The sequence below is a fragment of the Podarcis cretensis genome (genome assembly GCF_951804945.1).
Source record: "Podarcis cretensis genome assembly, chromosome: 7".
Lineage (NCBI taxonomy): Eukaryota > Metazoa > Chordata > Lepidosauria > Squamata > Lacertidae > Podarcis > Podarcis cretensis.
Genome location: NC_137176.1, coordinates 9,231,081 through 9,248,054, shown reverse-complemented (window position 1 = coordinate 9,248,054; position 16,974 = coordinate 9,231,081).

The window sequence follows — 16,974 nt, the reverse complement described above, 5'->3', positions numbered from 1 at the left end:
CTGTCATGGGGTCGCGGGCCTGGTAGGAATTTTGTCCATTTGGCAGATTGGCTGGTGCCATTTGGTTTTTGCCTACTGCGTAGCAAATCGTCACAACTTGTAAGATTGCAGTTAGGCATTGGTTAAAATTTGGTTGGTGAAGGGATAAGGGTTGGCTGTACCTGCCCCTCCAATGCTGCTGCTGCTGCAAGGGAATTCCGTTAAAGGAATCCAGGGGTTTGCCATACTTTTGTCCGTATCCCCGGCAAGGGGCTAGGGCCGTGCAGGCCCCTGGGAGCATGCAGGGAGGGGTGATGGTATGGTGCCCAGCCCCATTCTCTCCCCAGTATTGTTTTCTCTTGCTGGCTTTTGCTGGAATCCGGAAGTCAGTTCTGTCCCCAGGCGGGGGGACAGATGGTCGTAACCAATGCCTAAGCAACCACTCACATTTTAATGTATTTTAATAAAGTTGTGGCCAAAATTATGCCAAAAACCTTAAACAAAAATTCTATGTGAATTGTAATTTATTTAGGGGGTGGCTTGGGGACCTCAATAAGGGACGTGGGTGGTGCTGTGGGTTAAACCACAGAGCCTAGGACTTGCCGATCAGAAGGTCGGCGGTTCGAATCCCTGTGATGGGGTGAGCTCCCGTTGCTTGGTCCCTGCTCCTGCCAACCTAGCAGTTCGAAAGCACATCAAAGTACAAGTAGATAAATAGGTACCGCTCCTGCGGGAAGGTAAATGGCGTTTCCATGTGCTGCTCTGGTTCGCCAGAAGCAGCTTCGTCATGCTGGCCACGTGACCCGGAAGCTGTATGCCGGCTCCCTCGGCCAATAAAGCAAGATGAGCGCCGCAACCCCAGAGTCGGCCAGGGATCCCTTTACCTTTACTGGGGACCTCGACACGCAAAGAAACGTTTCACAAGTCAGCCAGGCAACCAAGAATTTAGGTCTGGCCAAGAGAGGAAGCTTGGGATGGGTGTAATTCCAGAGGCCAAATGCAGCTGTCCACGCCTAAGATTTTGCACCTCTGTTACTGACAGATACTTCACTAAGTAGTTTTGGTTGCTTACAGAGTATGGTATTTCTGATCTCTTTTCTTTCTGTGATCTTTGGATGAAGAGCGTCACACGAATGCAGTTAAACAAACAAACAAACAAACTGTACGCTGTAGGTCACTGGCCATACAGCTTGTCTACGTAGGGCTCAGGCTGGAGCTATATCATAAATATCTGTGTAGCTCTGGGGAGGAAAGCATCTTGGGAAGGGCTGAATTAGAGCAGCGAGATTATTGGGCTGAAAAGTGTTAAACAATCCTTTCTCTGAAGGGCCCTGGGTGAGGGGTTCACTCTTCTGCATGTTAAATAAGGGTAAAGATACAATTGTAGGGTTGCTATACGCTCGGAATGCTATATCCACATTCATCAGCATTATCCAAATGTCTGGGAAAATCTGGACGTATAGCAGGCAATTTTGCTGCTGTTAAAATAGCTCGAAAATGGCATTTTTTGAACTTTGGGCAAAACCAAAGAAAGCTCAACAACTTTTCCATCTTGATTTTCACTGTTTGAAATATTGTATTTACTTTCTCTGTTCCGCTCTTCTTCTTAATTTTCTTCCCTTACTTATTCTTGCTTTTTCCTTTCTAGATTATTTTGGCTTTTATTGTATGTTGAAAACGTTTAATAAAGATTGATTTTTTTTTTTAAAAAACCCAACCCTTTCTCTTTCCCCACCCTCAGTCCTCTGCTCATCCTGACCCCCCAAAAAAAACTAATTTTAAACATGAGAAACTGTGGTGAAGATCAGGAATTGCAGAATTAGAAAAATAGAAAAAATATGGCTGATTTATAACGGTATGAGTGTGATACAGCACATTGCCTCAAAAACTGCATCTGAAGGTCCAACAAAAGGAGCTGGTGCTATATTGAGCTTTCCATATTCCCAGTCCCTGTCGCAGGCTTTGATTCCCTGTTTATCTATCTTAGATGTAGTCTGCTGGGTCCTTGCTGTTGCATGAGCTTTACCTTCAGGTCTTTGGTAGATGATTTAAGATTTCTGTTAACTTTGTTCCATACTTTATCAATCACAAGGTTCAGGGCTTTTGCCTCGTGCATTTTTCTCCCAAAGAATATGAACCGGTAGTAGGCTATAAATAATGCATTGTGAAGGCCTTGCATTCTGTCTCCGCTAAGTCTGTGTGTAATATAACCTCATCTTTTTCATGTGGGGAGCTTGGTGAAGTATATAGATGGCTAGGCTGCAGCAGGAAGTATTAAAATGGGCTGCGTTTATTTTAAGAGAGAAATTATTTATTCAGGGAGATAGAAATGTATTTTTCACTCGTTTTTAAGTACCATATAATCTCTAATTATGACTGCTGTATTCTTAATCACCAGAAGTCTGTTTTTTTCAGAATTGATAACCACTTTTTTTCCTGGGCACTCCCTACTTAGACAATAAAGACAATTAATGCTGTTGGATTGGCAATTCATCATAGTTAAACACCTTGTGGGAGGCACATTCTTCTTCCAAATTAATGCACTCCCCCCATTACTTTATAATTGGAACGCTTTCCAATTTTACTGGGGATGAAAGGGAAAAAATAAAAAAATGTGAGGAGTAAATCATGGGTTAAAGGTAAAAAGACCAGAAAAGTTGACACCAACCAATAGAAATAAGCTATCAAATGATTATGGGATATTATTTAATACTCAGGTAGAAGAATATAAAACCTTTATCAAGAAATGGTAGAGAGACAATAAAGAAAAGTGCTTTTAGATGGATGTACAGTGGTGCTTGTGGGCCTGCAAAATGAATAAAATTGGTGAAAACGAGATTGAATGTACTAAATTTGTACAAAACCAAAAAGAGTCCCCGTGACAAGAACGTGTCTTCCAAGGAGATGGAATATTTGTAAATATTTGTAAATAACGAAGAGATTTCACAGACATGCACACATGTTGGAAGTATGGGAAGGCAATTAAATATTGGCGGATGGTAGTGAATATTAATTTTTTCAGTTTCATATTATATTAGACTTTGAAATGTTTATTACATTTTGGCAGTTATCATGTTTCTTATTTTTATATCTTTCAGAGGTTAAAAGTGTGTTTTCTAAAACGGAAGAAAAGCAGTTGAAGACCGATAAAGGTAATAAGAAACGTGTGAATTTGATGGCATTTCTGAGGAACCCAAAGTAAAGTGGCCCTGAGGAGAAAGAATCTAGTGATTCGGTATGGAAAACAAGGTAAGAAAGGGGCAGAGGGCAAACTTGACATTGTGAATCACGTAAAGGTTGAGATGGAATAATGGCTTTTTGTTTTTGTTTTTTTTTAAATCATTTTTATTTGATTTTACAGATAGAAATTTATAACAATACCAAATACATATCCATGTACAGTGGTACCTCGCAAGACGAATGCCTCGTAAGACAAAAAACTCGCAAGACGAAAGAGTTTTTCGTTTTTTGAGTTGCTTCGCAAGACGAATTTCCCTATGGGCTTGCTTCGCAAGACGAAAACGTCTTGCAAGTTTGTTTCCTTTTTCTTAAAACTGTTAATCCTATGGGAATCCGTGCTTCGCAAGATGAAAAATTCGCAAGACGAAAAAACTCGCAGAACGAATTAATTTTGTCTTGCAAGGCACCACTGTATAAAAAATTCTCTGAATCTCAAGACTTCCCCTCCATGGGTCCTATTGTCAACATTTTCAACTGCATATTATTCCATACTCTATATTTTATATCCATCCATGTTATCCATAATCTTTGTTACATTACAAGTGACATTAAAATCCTGCTAATGTTTTCATCTGCTTACAGCGGTCAAAATAATGGCAATTTGTATCCAACAGCCAGAAAGTTATATGGAAGAAATATAATTCCACATGTTTAAGTATTATTCTGAGGAGACCCACTGAAATCAATGGAGTTGTCAATGCAAACTTCCAACTACCATTCATTTTAGTGGGTCTGCTCTGAGCATGATTTAGTCAGGTAGAATCTTATATATACACTATACAGCAGATGTAGATTGTGTAGTTTTTCATATTATAGATCTCAGCTTGTAAGCAGGTTGATCTCAGATGGCCCTTCCAGGGGTTCCCCCCTGCTCCCCCCTTTAAAAAAAAAATCGTCGATCCACATAAATCTGTAACTGTAAGTGAAATTAGCATGAGATGCGATCTACCTGTATAATATTTTAAAAACGAGACGGAGTTGGAATCCTTTCAAGATGAAGTGAAACTGATAACATAACACTTAGAGTTAAGTTTATAGTCTGCAAAAAAAGAGAAAGAAATATATCACTAACATTTGGGTATTCTGATAATAGCAATCATGAGAAGAAGAAAAACACTTCCCCAGTATTTTTGGTGGCAGTGCATGCAGTCACATTGAAATCAATGCGTTCAATGTGCTTATAGCTGGGCTTCAGATTACATTCTGTTTTTAACACAGAAAGGAACTCAGGAACCAGAGTTCCTGAGTTAAACAACACAATGTAGATTTTCAGGGTTTGTTTTTTTTTACATCAAATTTGGTTGTGATTTCTGTATTTAGTAATGTAAGTGTCTCTTTATTGCCTTCCTTAAACAATGCTTTTTATATAGGTAAAGGTAAAGGGACCCCTGGCCATTAGGTCCAGTCATGGCCGACTCTCGGGTTACGGCGCTTATCTCGCTTTATTGGCCGAGGGAGTCGGCGTACAGCTTCCGGGTCATGTGGCCAGCATGACTAAGCCGCTTCTGGTGAACCAGAGCAGCGCACAGAAATGCCGTTTACCTTCCCGCCAGAAGAACCTATTTATCTACTTGCACTTTGATGTGCTTTCGAACTGGTAGGTTGGCAGGAGCAGGGACCAAGCAACGGGAGCTCACCCCATCGTGGGGATTCGAACCGCCGACCTTCTAATTGGCAAGCCCTAGGCTCTGTGGTTTAACCCACAGCGCCACCTGTGTCCTATATAAAAATCTTTATTGTGGTTGCTAGCAACATGGTCCTATGCATGTTTATTCAGAACTGAATCTAATTGTATTTGTTGGTTCCTGCCATGCTACAAATAATCATAATCCTACCATTTATCAATGTTTGCGGTTTAGGGAGGGGCACCCCTCAAATCTATAACCAGTGCTTTTTCTGGGAGTACTCAAGAGTACTGGCACCTTTTTTTTTCCTAAAAGAAAAGCACTGTCTATAACAATATATTTTTTCTGTCTTGCGGCAAAGCTAGGGCTAATCTAAAAGTGGATTAGTGCTTTAGTCTGCAATCCCATCTCCAATTCCCTGTGGTAAGGGGAACTTCCTTTTGAGTAGACATGTATAAGAATGTGGCACTGCCTGTATTGTTTTTGGCTGAATGTAACAGGATTTTATATTTCTACGGTTATGTATTGTAAACCTTGAGAAGGGGTGGCCCATACACTTTCAAATAGCTGACAACTTTTCAAGTCAATCATCTCCTCCATATTCCACTTCTCCCAGCGGAGGCTGTTAGGATTCCTTATGTGAGTGGCTAAGGTGTAAGAAAAGTTGTTTTTCTTGGACATATTGCAGCTTCCTGTAGCGAGACATGAAATATTCTGACAGCACTGGGCTGGGCCAAGAGTCTAAAATGGGATAACATATGCTAGCTGACTAAAGAGACCTATAAAAAAATAATAAAAGCTTTTGTTTTGTTGCTGGTTTTGACAAGGAAAGCTGCCAAGCATAGCATGTTGTAGAACCCCTGGGGCGCTTTCCCATGTTAGCAGCTTCTATCATATGCATATGGTGATAAGCACCAGCCTGCCCTTTTCAAGGTTTTTTCTCCTACGTACTGAGACCATCTGAGATTAATACTGATAGATACATTCAATATTGGTGTACTGGAATCCACGAGGGTTTGGCCTGCTTTCCTACACATGTAGGGTTTACATGGCACAAAAATTAAAGTGATCTCCTGCTGCAAAGATTCCCACCCCCTCAATAATAATAAAAAAGGAAAAGCTGCTGGCAATCTTATTATACCTGTTGTTGATAATCCATATACAGTGGTACCTCAGGTTACATATGCTTGAGGTTACATACGCTTCAGGTTACACACTCCACTAACCCAGAAATAGTGCTTCAGGTTAAGAACTTTGCTTCAGGATAAGAACAGAAATCGGGCTCCAGCGGCGCGGCAGCAGCAGGAGGCCCCATTAGCTAAAGTGGTACTTCAGGTTAATAACAGTTTCATGTTACGAACAGACCTCCAGAATGAATTAAGTTCTTAACCCGAGGTACCACTGTATGCAGACAGATATGACAGCTATCTTTCCATATCATGAGACCCAACATAAGATCTTTGTTTGGACAAGCATACATGTATTGCTAGGGAGCAAGTGGTGCTGTGGTCTAAACCAGTGTCCCCCAACCCCCGGGCCGCAGACTGGTGCCGGTCCGTGGATCAATCGGCACCGGGCCACCCGAGGAACTTCAAATCATTTCACTGTGGCGGGTGGCCGAGGCGCAGAGCATTGCGCCCTCTCAAGCCCGCCCATTGTGTGACAATAGTGAAGGAAAATTCGCTATTGTTACACTGATGCTCCTCCTGGCCAATCAGGGAGCGGGTCCTCCCGCTTCCTGATTGGCCGAAAGGCAAACCTCTCGCCATTGGCCGAGGAGGAGGCGCCACGGGAGGACTGAGGACTCGAGGTCGGAGACGCGGGGACTGAAGAGAAGCTGCCGTGAGGTAAGTGCACGGAGGGGGGGACTCAGCACTATCAAACGGAAAGAGGAGCAGCAATGGTTTTATTAGAATGCCCTCTCACTCACCCAGGCCTATTGCACTTATTTAGGTCAACAACTCCTGGGTCGAATGTGTTTGTGCGGGTTCAGGCATAAGTGCACGGGGGGGGGGTTCTCTGCTATTGAGGAGACTCAGCACTATGGCGCGATGATCTCTGTATTGATAGGGGGAATGCTGGAGCATCTCTGTATTGAAAGGGGCATGCTGGCATCTCTGTTGAAAGGAGCACGCTGGCATCTCTGTATTGAAAGGGGGCACAGTCATCTTTTGTGATTTATATATATATTTCACTATGTTCGAGACAACAACTCTGCCGATGTTCTGGATTAAAGTCATGGCGGAATACCCTGAGATTGCCACCACAGCACTTAAATCCCTATTGCCATTTCCGACAACCTATCTGTGTGAAGCGGGGTTTTCTGCAGTGAACAGCAACCAAAACAAAACAACGGAATAAACTGGACATAAGCAACACACTTCGGGTGTCATTGTCTCCTATTACCCCCAGATGGAACCGTCTCGTTGCAAAGAAACAAGCTCAGGGTTCTCATTGATTTGGCATTCTAGTGAGTTAAATAAAATAAATCACTTTATATTCATTTTTTGGTGTAGCTGTATTTTATTTTGAAGGCATGTTTAAATACAATTAAATTAAAATTATTAAATCAAAACAAGCGGGCCACGGAAAAATTATCAAACATTTACCGGTCCACGGCGATAAAAAGGTTGGGGAGCACAGGTCTAAACCACAGCCTCTTGGGCTTGCCAATCGGAAGGTCGGCGGTTCAAATCCCTGGGACAGGGCGAGCTCCAATTGCTCTGTCCCAATTGCTGCCAACCTAGCAGTTCAAAAGCACACCAGTGCAAGTAGAGAAATAGGTACTGCTGCAACGGGAAGGTAAACAGCGTTTCCGTGTGCTCTGGTTTCCGTCACACTGTCCCGTTGCACCAGAAGCGGTTTAGTCATGCTGGCCACATGACCCGGAAAACTGTGTGTGGACAAATGCCAGCTCTCTTGACCTGAAAAGCGTGATGAGCGCCGCAACCCCATAGTCGCCTTTGACTGGACTTAACTGTTCAGGGGTCATTTACCTTTTTCATGTATTGCTACTTATTTTATATTGCTGGAGCATAATTATTGCCTCCTCCTTTTAAATATATTACCTACACTTGATCCCCAAGATAAAGCATATCTACTTATCAAACCTTTATTAGGCATTATGCAGGTAAAACCATAAAAGGAAAATAACATATAAAAGCCTTGAGATATATATAAAAAGGCAGGAGTTGGCTACATACAAATATAAATATATACATATAGAATCAGTGGTTTTCCTTGTTAACCTGCTCCTTGGAGGACTGCTGCCAAAAATTCGGCTACCCCCGCCGTTACCCTTTGGTCAGCGTCGGATAGGTAGAGTCCCACACATTCAGCTTGCTGGGGTTCCAGACCACCCGAAAGGGGGGACAGCACGCGTTGACGGAGCGTACTGTACAATGGGCAGTGAAAGAGGATATGCTCTACAGTGTCCGGGACATTCATAGAACATCTGCAGAATCTCTTGCTTCTGGGAATGTTTTGATATCTTCCCCAGACAAATGCTGAGGGAAAAACATTCAAACGGGCCAGCATAAAAGCCCTACGTTGGGCTGGGATTATTAATTTAGAGACGTAATTGGCTCTGCAATCTAAGATATTTAAATCGTAGAATCTGGGGGAGCAAATTTTGTTTACAGCTGCCATAATATTTTGTCTCTCGACATCCTTTAGTCTAGTTAGGATATTATGGAGAATATATTGCTCATTAGAATTGTACAGGAGCTCCAGCTCGATGCCTAAAGATTCAATTTTTTTTTCAAGGTGCTGATACCATCTTGATTTATAAGGGTCTTTGAGCAAATCAGCGAGCAGACTTGATGGAGGGCAGCGAAAATGGCAGCGTAACCAATACTTTATTGAGGTGGACCATGCCCAGTATTCCATTGTGTGTATGCCTATTTCTGCACACATTGTTTCATATTTGATCATAAGAGGGAGTCCAAGAATACGTCTCAAAAAGCTGGAGTGAATCTTTTTTATATCACTGTTATATGCTTGGACCCATAGCGGGATACCATAGAATATCTGGGATTGCACTTTTGCTTGAAATATCTGATTGGCCGCAGGAATAAATTGATTACCTTTCTGATAATAAAAACGGGCAACTGCTGATGAGATGCACTTTGCCTGTTTTATGGCATTTGTGCGATGGGTTGCCCACCCTAAGTTGCTCTGGAATAAGATTCCCAGATATCTATGGATTTTCACTTGTTGGATTTCTTGCCCTCTTATTTTCCATTTCTCTAATTTCCAACCATTCGAGAAGACCAAAATTTTTGTCTTCTCATAATTTATAGAGAGTTTGTTACATTCGCAGTAAAGGATCAGTGAAGATATAAGACGTTTCAGACCCAAGCTCGTTAGTGATAGTAAGACAGCATCGTCTGCGTATAATAAGAGAGGAACTGGTTTCTGATTGAGTTTAGGGGCATGTGATTCTATTTTTTGAAGGTAATCTGGCAAGTCTGATAAAAATAAATTAAATAGAAAGGGGGCAAGAATACACCCTTGTTTTACCCCTTTCGAGTTTGGGATGTCTGAGGAGAGGTGACCTTTGGTGTTAAGTTTGACTTGACAGGTATTGGAAGAATGTAGATTTTGCATTAGAATCAATAAGCGCTGATCAATTTTTAATTCTGTGAGTTTCCTCCACAACTTTGGGCGGTCAATTGAGTCGAATGCACCACGAAAATCTACAAAAGCAGCGTATATCTTAGATTGCCTTTGGGATCTGTATTTTTCAACCAGATGCATAAGTGTAAGACAGTGGTCTAGAGTAGAGCAACCTTTGGAGAAACCTATTTGTTCTTTCCCTGGTAAATTTAGATTTTTCATCCAGGTAAGAAGTTTAGATAAGAGGTGCTTAGCGTAGATTTTCCCTATCACTGATAGTAGGCTTATCGGTCTATAATTCCTTGGTTCTTTTGGGTCGCCATTTTTAAAGATTGGAATAATTATTGATCTTAACCATATCTCAGGTATGGTCCCATATTTATCTATAAGAGTAAACAATTGAGCTAAGGGTTCTGCCCACCAATCTATATAGGTCTTAAATAGTTCTATTGGTAGACCGTCTGGCCCAGGAGATTTCCCCGATTTGAAGTTTTTAACTATCTCTCTAATTTCCTCTTCCTCTACCCTTGGCCACTCCTGGAGTTTATTAATTTTATTTTTAATGGTTTCATTTCCTTTAAGTTCACCGTGTAGATTGTTAAATACAGATGTAAAGTATTGGGACCATTTGGATTCTGCAATTGGTGGCAGAGTTAGTTGATTTTCGGCTTTCAGTCCTCCGTACACTAGGCTCCAGAACGCTTTGTTGTTTTTACTCTGAATTGAGTCGAATAATTGTAGCCATTTTTGAGTTGCGTATTTCTGTTTCTTTTCGGCCAGAATATAATGGTATTTTCTTTTTTCATCAAGATAAGAGGGCTCTAGTTTAGTGCGATTATTTTTAAATGTTTGGCGCAGTTTTCTTTTTAGCTGGAAACATTCATCATCAAACCAAGGGCTAGCGCTATATTTAAGTTCCCAAACTTTAGGTGGAGTACTAAGCTCTACAAGCATTTGGAAGATTTCATTATAAATTTTAGGAATATCACAGTAGGAATTAGTGGTCTTTAAGTTGAATAATACTTGTTTTCTCAGGTTAGCTGTAAGTTTATGCCCCACTTCTGCACTCATTTCCTGGGACCATTTTAATTGGGTCATTTGTTTGTATTGAGAAGGTTCTATGATATTGTGCTTAGTTATTTTGGTTTCGTCCTTTAAGCTAATAGACAGCAATAATGGCTGATGATCGCTTTCAGTGCGCGTTCCAATTTTGAGGTCCATGATCGAATTTATAATATTATAAGGGACAAGAATATAGTCGATGACACTGCATCCTCGGGGGGAGAAATATGTAAACTCCCCGCTTCTATCGCCATTTGTTGAACCGTTCACAATCTGCAAATTAAAGTTGTTACATAATTCAAGTAGGCGTAAGCCTTCGTTGTTAACAACCCTGTCTCTGGAGAATCGTCCTATTTTCAGGGCATGTGCGATATCATTATCAGTATTCCAATTTAGTTTGCTACATAGTTGTTCATTGTTGGTTCCCACTCTGGCATTAAAATCACCTGCTATTATCAGTGAGGCATTTGGGTATTTATCGGACAGATTTTCTATATAAAAGGTTAGTTGTGACCAATTTTCGCTACTGATGTTGTTTTTGGTTGGGGGGATATAGACATTTACAAGTAGCAAAGAGTCTTTTTTTTGGGTTAAAAGTAGAGCTTGTGCAAGTGGTAAACATATTTCTAGTTGCTTGATTTCAAACCCTAAGTTGTCTTTGATCATACAACAGAACCCTGCTTTCGGCCGGCCCTTCGTGTTTGTTTTCAATGCGGGTTTCGTATAGGAGATGAATCCGTTAATTTTAATATCTCTAGTTGACCATGTTTCTTGTAGGAGTATTAGTTCAAAATCCTTAAAGAAGTTCATTAGGTCTGGGTCTCCGTCTTTGTTTCCCCACCCTGCGATATTCCAGGACATAAAGCATATCATGTTTAGCTGAATATATAACTCTCAATTAGCCATGAAATAATAAGATTTGTATTATATGCCCTGGGGTCTCCAATCCAGTTTAGCCAGTGGCAGATTCACACCTTATCATTTCTGTACGCTATTCTATTTACTGGATATGTGTGACTGGTAACTGGATTTATAAACTGACTCCATTTTGTTTCAAGTGTTGGGAAATCATAGAATTGTAGAGTTGGAAGGGTCATCTCCCCTGTAATGTAGGGATCCCACAGCCATCCCTGGATGGGCTTGAACCCCCAACCTTCTTGTTAACAGCCAGACACACTGACCCATTGTGCCACAGAAGGGCAAGCTCTCTGTGTGGTCCTATATCTGTGATAACATTCAGGTTATCTTTCCACATCGCAGTCATGAACATGCATGCGTCCAGTGAATCTAAAGTTGCTCTGATAAGCGAAATTTCTTAGAATAAAACCCTATAAAAATCTGCTTGATTTACTTTTGAAACGGGCTGAAGTGCAGGAACTCCTCTTGACCTGTGAATCAGGCTGTGTGTTGAAAAGCATAATATTCGGGGGGGGGGGGGGGAGAAATGATGTGAGAATCCATGGATACAGAACACCTTAGTGGTACTTGTAGGAGATCATTATGTGGCTGACTGCAAGCTAATTGCATTTGTTCAGTGACTGAGAAAATGGGATACAGATGGGAAGTGAGCGGTAGGAAACACCCTACTGTTGGAGAGCAAAACAAAGCAACTGCTACAGGGTATAGCACGTTGTTGTCAAGGAAAAAAAGGTTGAATTTGCCTACCCCACGCATGCGCTTTTTTCTGCTTAAATAGCTCTTTTAATTAATTTTTAGCAATGTGTGGTTGTCACAAAACAAGCGTAGTAATGGCTGAGGGCAGCTAATAACGTACACTTCTTCAGTGGGAGTATAGCTGAAGTGATTGACAGCATTTCCTGCGAAGCAGTGCGATAAATATCAGTCTGTGAAAGCTGCTTTGAATTCACAAATATAAATAATCATATGAAGATGATGCCGACTCCTTTTTAATTTTTTTATTTCCAGAAAAATACATGGAATGCATAAACTGTCACAGAGTGAGCCAGTCAGTGGTACAGCCTTTGCTTTGCTGATAGCCAATCTTGATGGGTCATGGCACTGCCTTTGTTTCTTAATGGCTTGTTTCCAGGTGACTCACTGGTCTTCACCCTGGGCACTGCCATGGGGAATGCAAAATGCACTCTGACAGCAGAATGCTGAGAAGGCCCCGCCCTCCCCAACCTGAGCAGATGGATAGGTTCATATTGGAGGAGATGGTCCTTCAGGTATCATCAGGACAAGGTACTTAGGGCTTTAAAGGTGATCACCTTTGAACTGACCTTGGAAGTCACGAAAGCGGATCCAGCAACGGAGTCAACATGCTCCATCAAACTGCTCTGGCCACAGCAAGCCTGACTGCAGCATTTTACAGCCATTGTAGTTTCCAAACGCTTTTCATTTTTTAAAATTTTTTAAAATTAATTTTTCAACAAATTTTAACATAATCACTGCTGGTTAAAAAAAGTCAAAAAATAAATTCGCAGTTCCCCTTCCCCCAACTTCCCTTTCTGGTTTATAACATATTCACTTTTCCTGCTTGTTATTTTATATCCCTCATGTAATAAAGTTAAATTTGTACATTGTTATATTCTTAATATTTTAACCTCATATTTATGTTTTCTGTTTATGTCCATTGATTGTAAGTGTTTTAGTCAAATCCTGCAAGTGAGTCCATTTCCTTACATTGTTTCTGTAGATATATCATAAAAAGTTCCCAATCTTTTTTGAAGTCTGTGTTAGCCTTATCTTTAAGTCTTTCAGTCAGCTTCGCTGTTTCGGCATATTCCATCTTGCCATTGTTCTTCCATTGACATTTCATCGCTTTTCCACCTTTGAGCTAGTAAAATTCCAGTTGCTGTTGTAGCATACATAAATAAATTGTTCTTGTCTTTTGGCAAATCTTGACCTAAAATGCCTAATAAGAAAGCTTCTCGTCTTTTAACAAAGGTTATCTTAAACATTCTTTTCATTTCATTATAAGTCATATCCCAGTACAGTGGTACCTCGCAAGACGAAATTAATTCGTTCTGCGAGTTTTTTCGTCTTGCGATTTATTCGCCTTGCAAAGCACGGATTTTGGAAAAGCTTCAAAATCACCAAAGTCTTCAAAAACCTCAAAAAAGGCTACCACACCACGTGCTATGAGTTGCTCCTCGAAGTCAAGTCGCAACTGTACCCCCTGAATGCACGGTTTTAAGAAAAAGGAAACAAACTTGCAAGAAAAAGGAAACAAACTTGCAAGACGTTTTCGTCTTGCGAAGCAAGCCCATAGGGAAATTCGTCTTGCGAAGCAACTCAAAAAACGAAAAACTCTTTCGTCTTGCGAGTTTTTCATCTTACGAGGCATTTGTCTTGCGAGGTACCACTGTAATTTTAAATTATTTTACAGTTCCACCACATGTGGAAAAATGTGCCTTCCCTTTCTTTACATTTCCAACACTTATTGGAGCTTGTTTCTGAACACTTTTCAAAAGTAGTGTTACACAGAGCATGTTGCATTGGAATCCACTCAGAATGTAGCTAAAGGCAAAGATGGGGAGCGTGCAGCCTTCCAGATAATTCTGGACTGCAGTTTTCATAATCAACTCTAACCACTCTGGTGTTTAGGGCTGGTGGGAGTCCATCAACATTTAGATGGCTACTTGTACCTCTCTCCTGGTCTAAGGGGACCAGCTTGCACTCACCTTTTATTTAACCACTCCCCTGTCTTGCTTAATTACATGTTTTCTTAAAAGAAAAGGGAATGAGCCAAGGGGGAACTCAGGACCTTGTATGTCTGGTCCCTGGCCTTAAAGAAGATTTCCCCCACAGCTTGTGTTAATATTTAAGTAGCATCTAAGTGACCCAGGGTAGTGATAGTGGCTGTTGTCAGCTAATTTAACCACAGCGCATATTCATTCAGGAATTCAAAGCCAGTCCACCAATAAATGCACCACATAATATGTCTGCTGAACATGTACCTTGCAAAATGTCACGGCTGGGAAATTATGTCTTTAGGAAGAACTTCTAAATATGACCCTTCAGGTCTTCCACAAACTGGCAAGACTGTAAGAGACACGCCACACAAATGTGTCAAGAAATGTGTGATGGAGTGAACTGCAACCTTATCTCCAGTCCTCTCCCCACCCCCACCCCCACTTATTTTTGAAGGTGTTTTCCTCCACAATCTATGTGTTAATGTTGCTATTTTAATTTTCCCGTTCACAATGATTTTGGGATATCGTTGCCAAGATCTTGTCACAGGTCACTTCCCATCTAGTCAACACCATTAAAGATGGCAGGATTTGCCAGCCTACAAGAAGTTCGCGGGCTTTGTTCCAAGCCTGTTTAGTCCTCTGCGGAGGCTGCCAGACAAGAAGCCAGTGAATATATTAGTAACTCTGAGGAGAAATTGGCAGTCAGAAATCCTGCAGCCTCTTCCTCTCTTAATCCCCTATCTGTGCGTTTTGTCTATTACGCCATTAAAATGGCATCTGGTCGCCATTCGTTTTAACAACAGGTGCGATCTTTTAACTGGTTGAGGCAAAGTTTCCAAAACTGCTTCAGTGGCAAGAAATGGCCCAGATTTTGTTGCAAGCCATTAGATGCCCTCTTTGACATTTTCAAATCTGGGCTATAATGTCTTCACACTACTTGGAAAGTGGGGGTAGGGGGCGGAGAAGAGGTTCATTGTTCTTGGTTGTTCTTATTTCCCACCTGGAGTCCTAATCCTCTGTTCGGAAAATTCGCATTTACTTGGTTGCTGAGGCAATGAATAGTGTCACAAACAAAGGATTAGGATGTCAAAAGAGGACCAAGCAGCAGGTGCAAAACTGAAATAAAGATTCCCTTTTCATCAGAATGCTTTTATAATTGAAAATGGATAGAACGTTTTAATGTACAGATGCAAGGTTGTTGCTTAAGATAAATGCTTTCCTCAAGGTTGGCTCGCAGGTTTGCACAGCAGGCTATGCCCATGATAACTGCAAACATATGAGAGTACATGAGACTTTATAGATGTTGCCCAGCCATTGCAAGAGCTCCCGTGTTAAGGTGTCAAGTGCTGGGGGTAATACTTTAGGTGCTCACCACAAACCTTTTACTAGTGCTATGTGTAACTATTATACAGACCGTATACACCTGGAAGGCCGTATTCACAAATACCAAGGGCTACAATAATTAACCCTGAAAGGTATCAGACAGATAGCCTTTGCCTTTGCAGTCAACCTGCTACAAATCAACCTAGCAGTTACCTTGTTCAACCCACATTTTACAGCTTCTCTGCAAGAATATCATGTGGGGCTTTTGTCAGAAGCCTTACTGAAATCAAGATACACTATGTCGACAGCATTCCTCTGATCCACCAAGCTTGTGACTCTATCAAAAAGGAAAAGAAAAAAGAAATGAGATTCGTTTGGTATGACTTGTTTTTGAGAAACCCAGTTCGCCTGTCTTCCCAAGTGATGTGTAATTTTTTTCAGAGACACCATTGATGGAATCTTTTGAGGAGTTGGAGATGGCATTTATAAGTGGTCCATGTTTCACAGGCATATAGTAAGGTTGGTAGTACAATAGCTTTGTAAACAAGCATTTTGGTTTCCTTGTGAATGTCCCAGTCCTCAAACACTCTGCACTTCAATTGGGAGAAAGCCGCACTTGCTCAGGCGATGCTGGATTTCGATATCAACGTTGGCAACCATCAAAGGCTTTCTGTCATGATCCACTGGAATCGTTTGGAGCGCAATGGAATGAAGATTGCAAGAAAATGTTTCATGACATTATTCGGTGCTTAACATAGGCTCCAGTGTTAGCCTGTGCAGTTGCAAGTACGGTAAGCCATTCATTCTCTACTTGGCACACAGATACCACCACTAGTGGACTGGGGGCAATGTTGTACCAAGAGATTGATGGGAAAAGGAGGTCTCACCATGAGCAAAGCCAGACACTACATACATAAATAAGAATTTCCAGCACTGAAATGGGCCTTTATTGAGAAATTCCCAGACAATTTGGAGAGACAAACAATTTAGAGAAACAATAAGCCCCTTACCTACGTCCGTACATGGGCAAAGCTGGCCACAGTATTCATTATCCACACTTCAGTATTCATCGCCAGACTGGAAAGGCTAGCATACATGCAAAGGCATTATCTTGCCAACAGCATAATAAATAGTCCAGCATCCCTGCTGAAGGAGTGAACACACTATGTGGTGGGGATGGAGTGAAGCCAGGACTATCAATGGGATTTGCTGCTGAGAAACCAAGGGTTCCATATGTTTTTATAATATTCTGTTTTTCTTGTTGTTAGACGACAATATGTCATGGAGAAGGTTGATTTAGCACTCTTTTCTCTTGACATCTCGCTTGCTTTGTACAGTGACCATTTATGCACAGCTAGCCTGTGGGTTAAAGCCTCAGCGCCTAGGGCTTGCCGATCGAAAGGTCGGCGGTTCGAATCCCTGCGGCGGGGTGCGCTCCCGCTGCTCGGTCCCAGCGCCTGCCAACCTAGCAG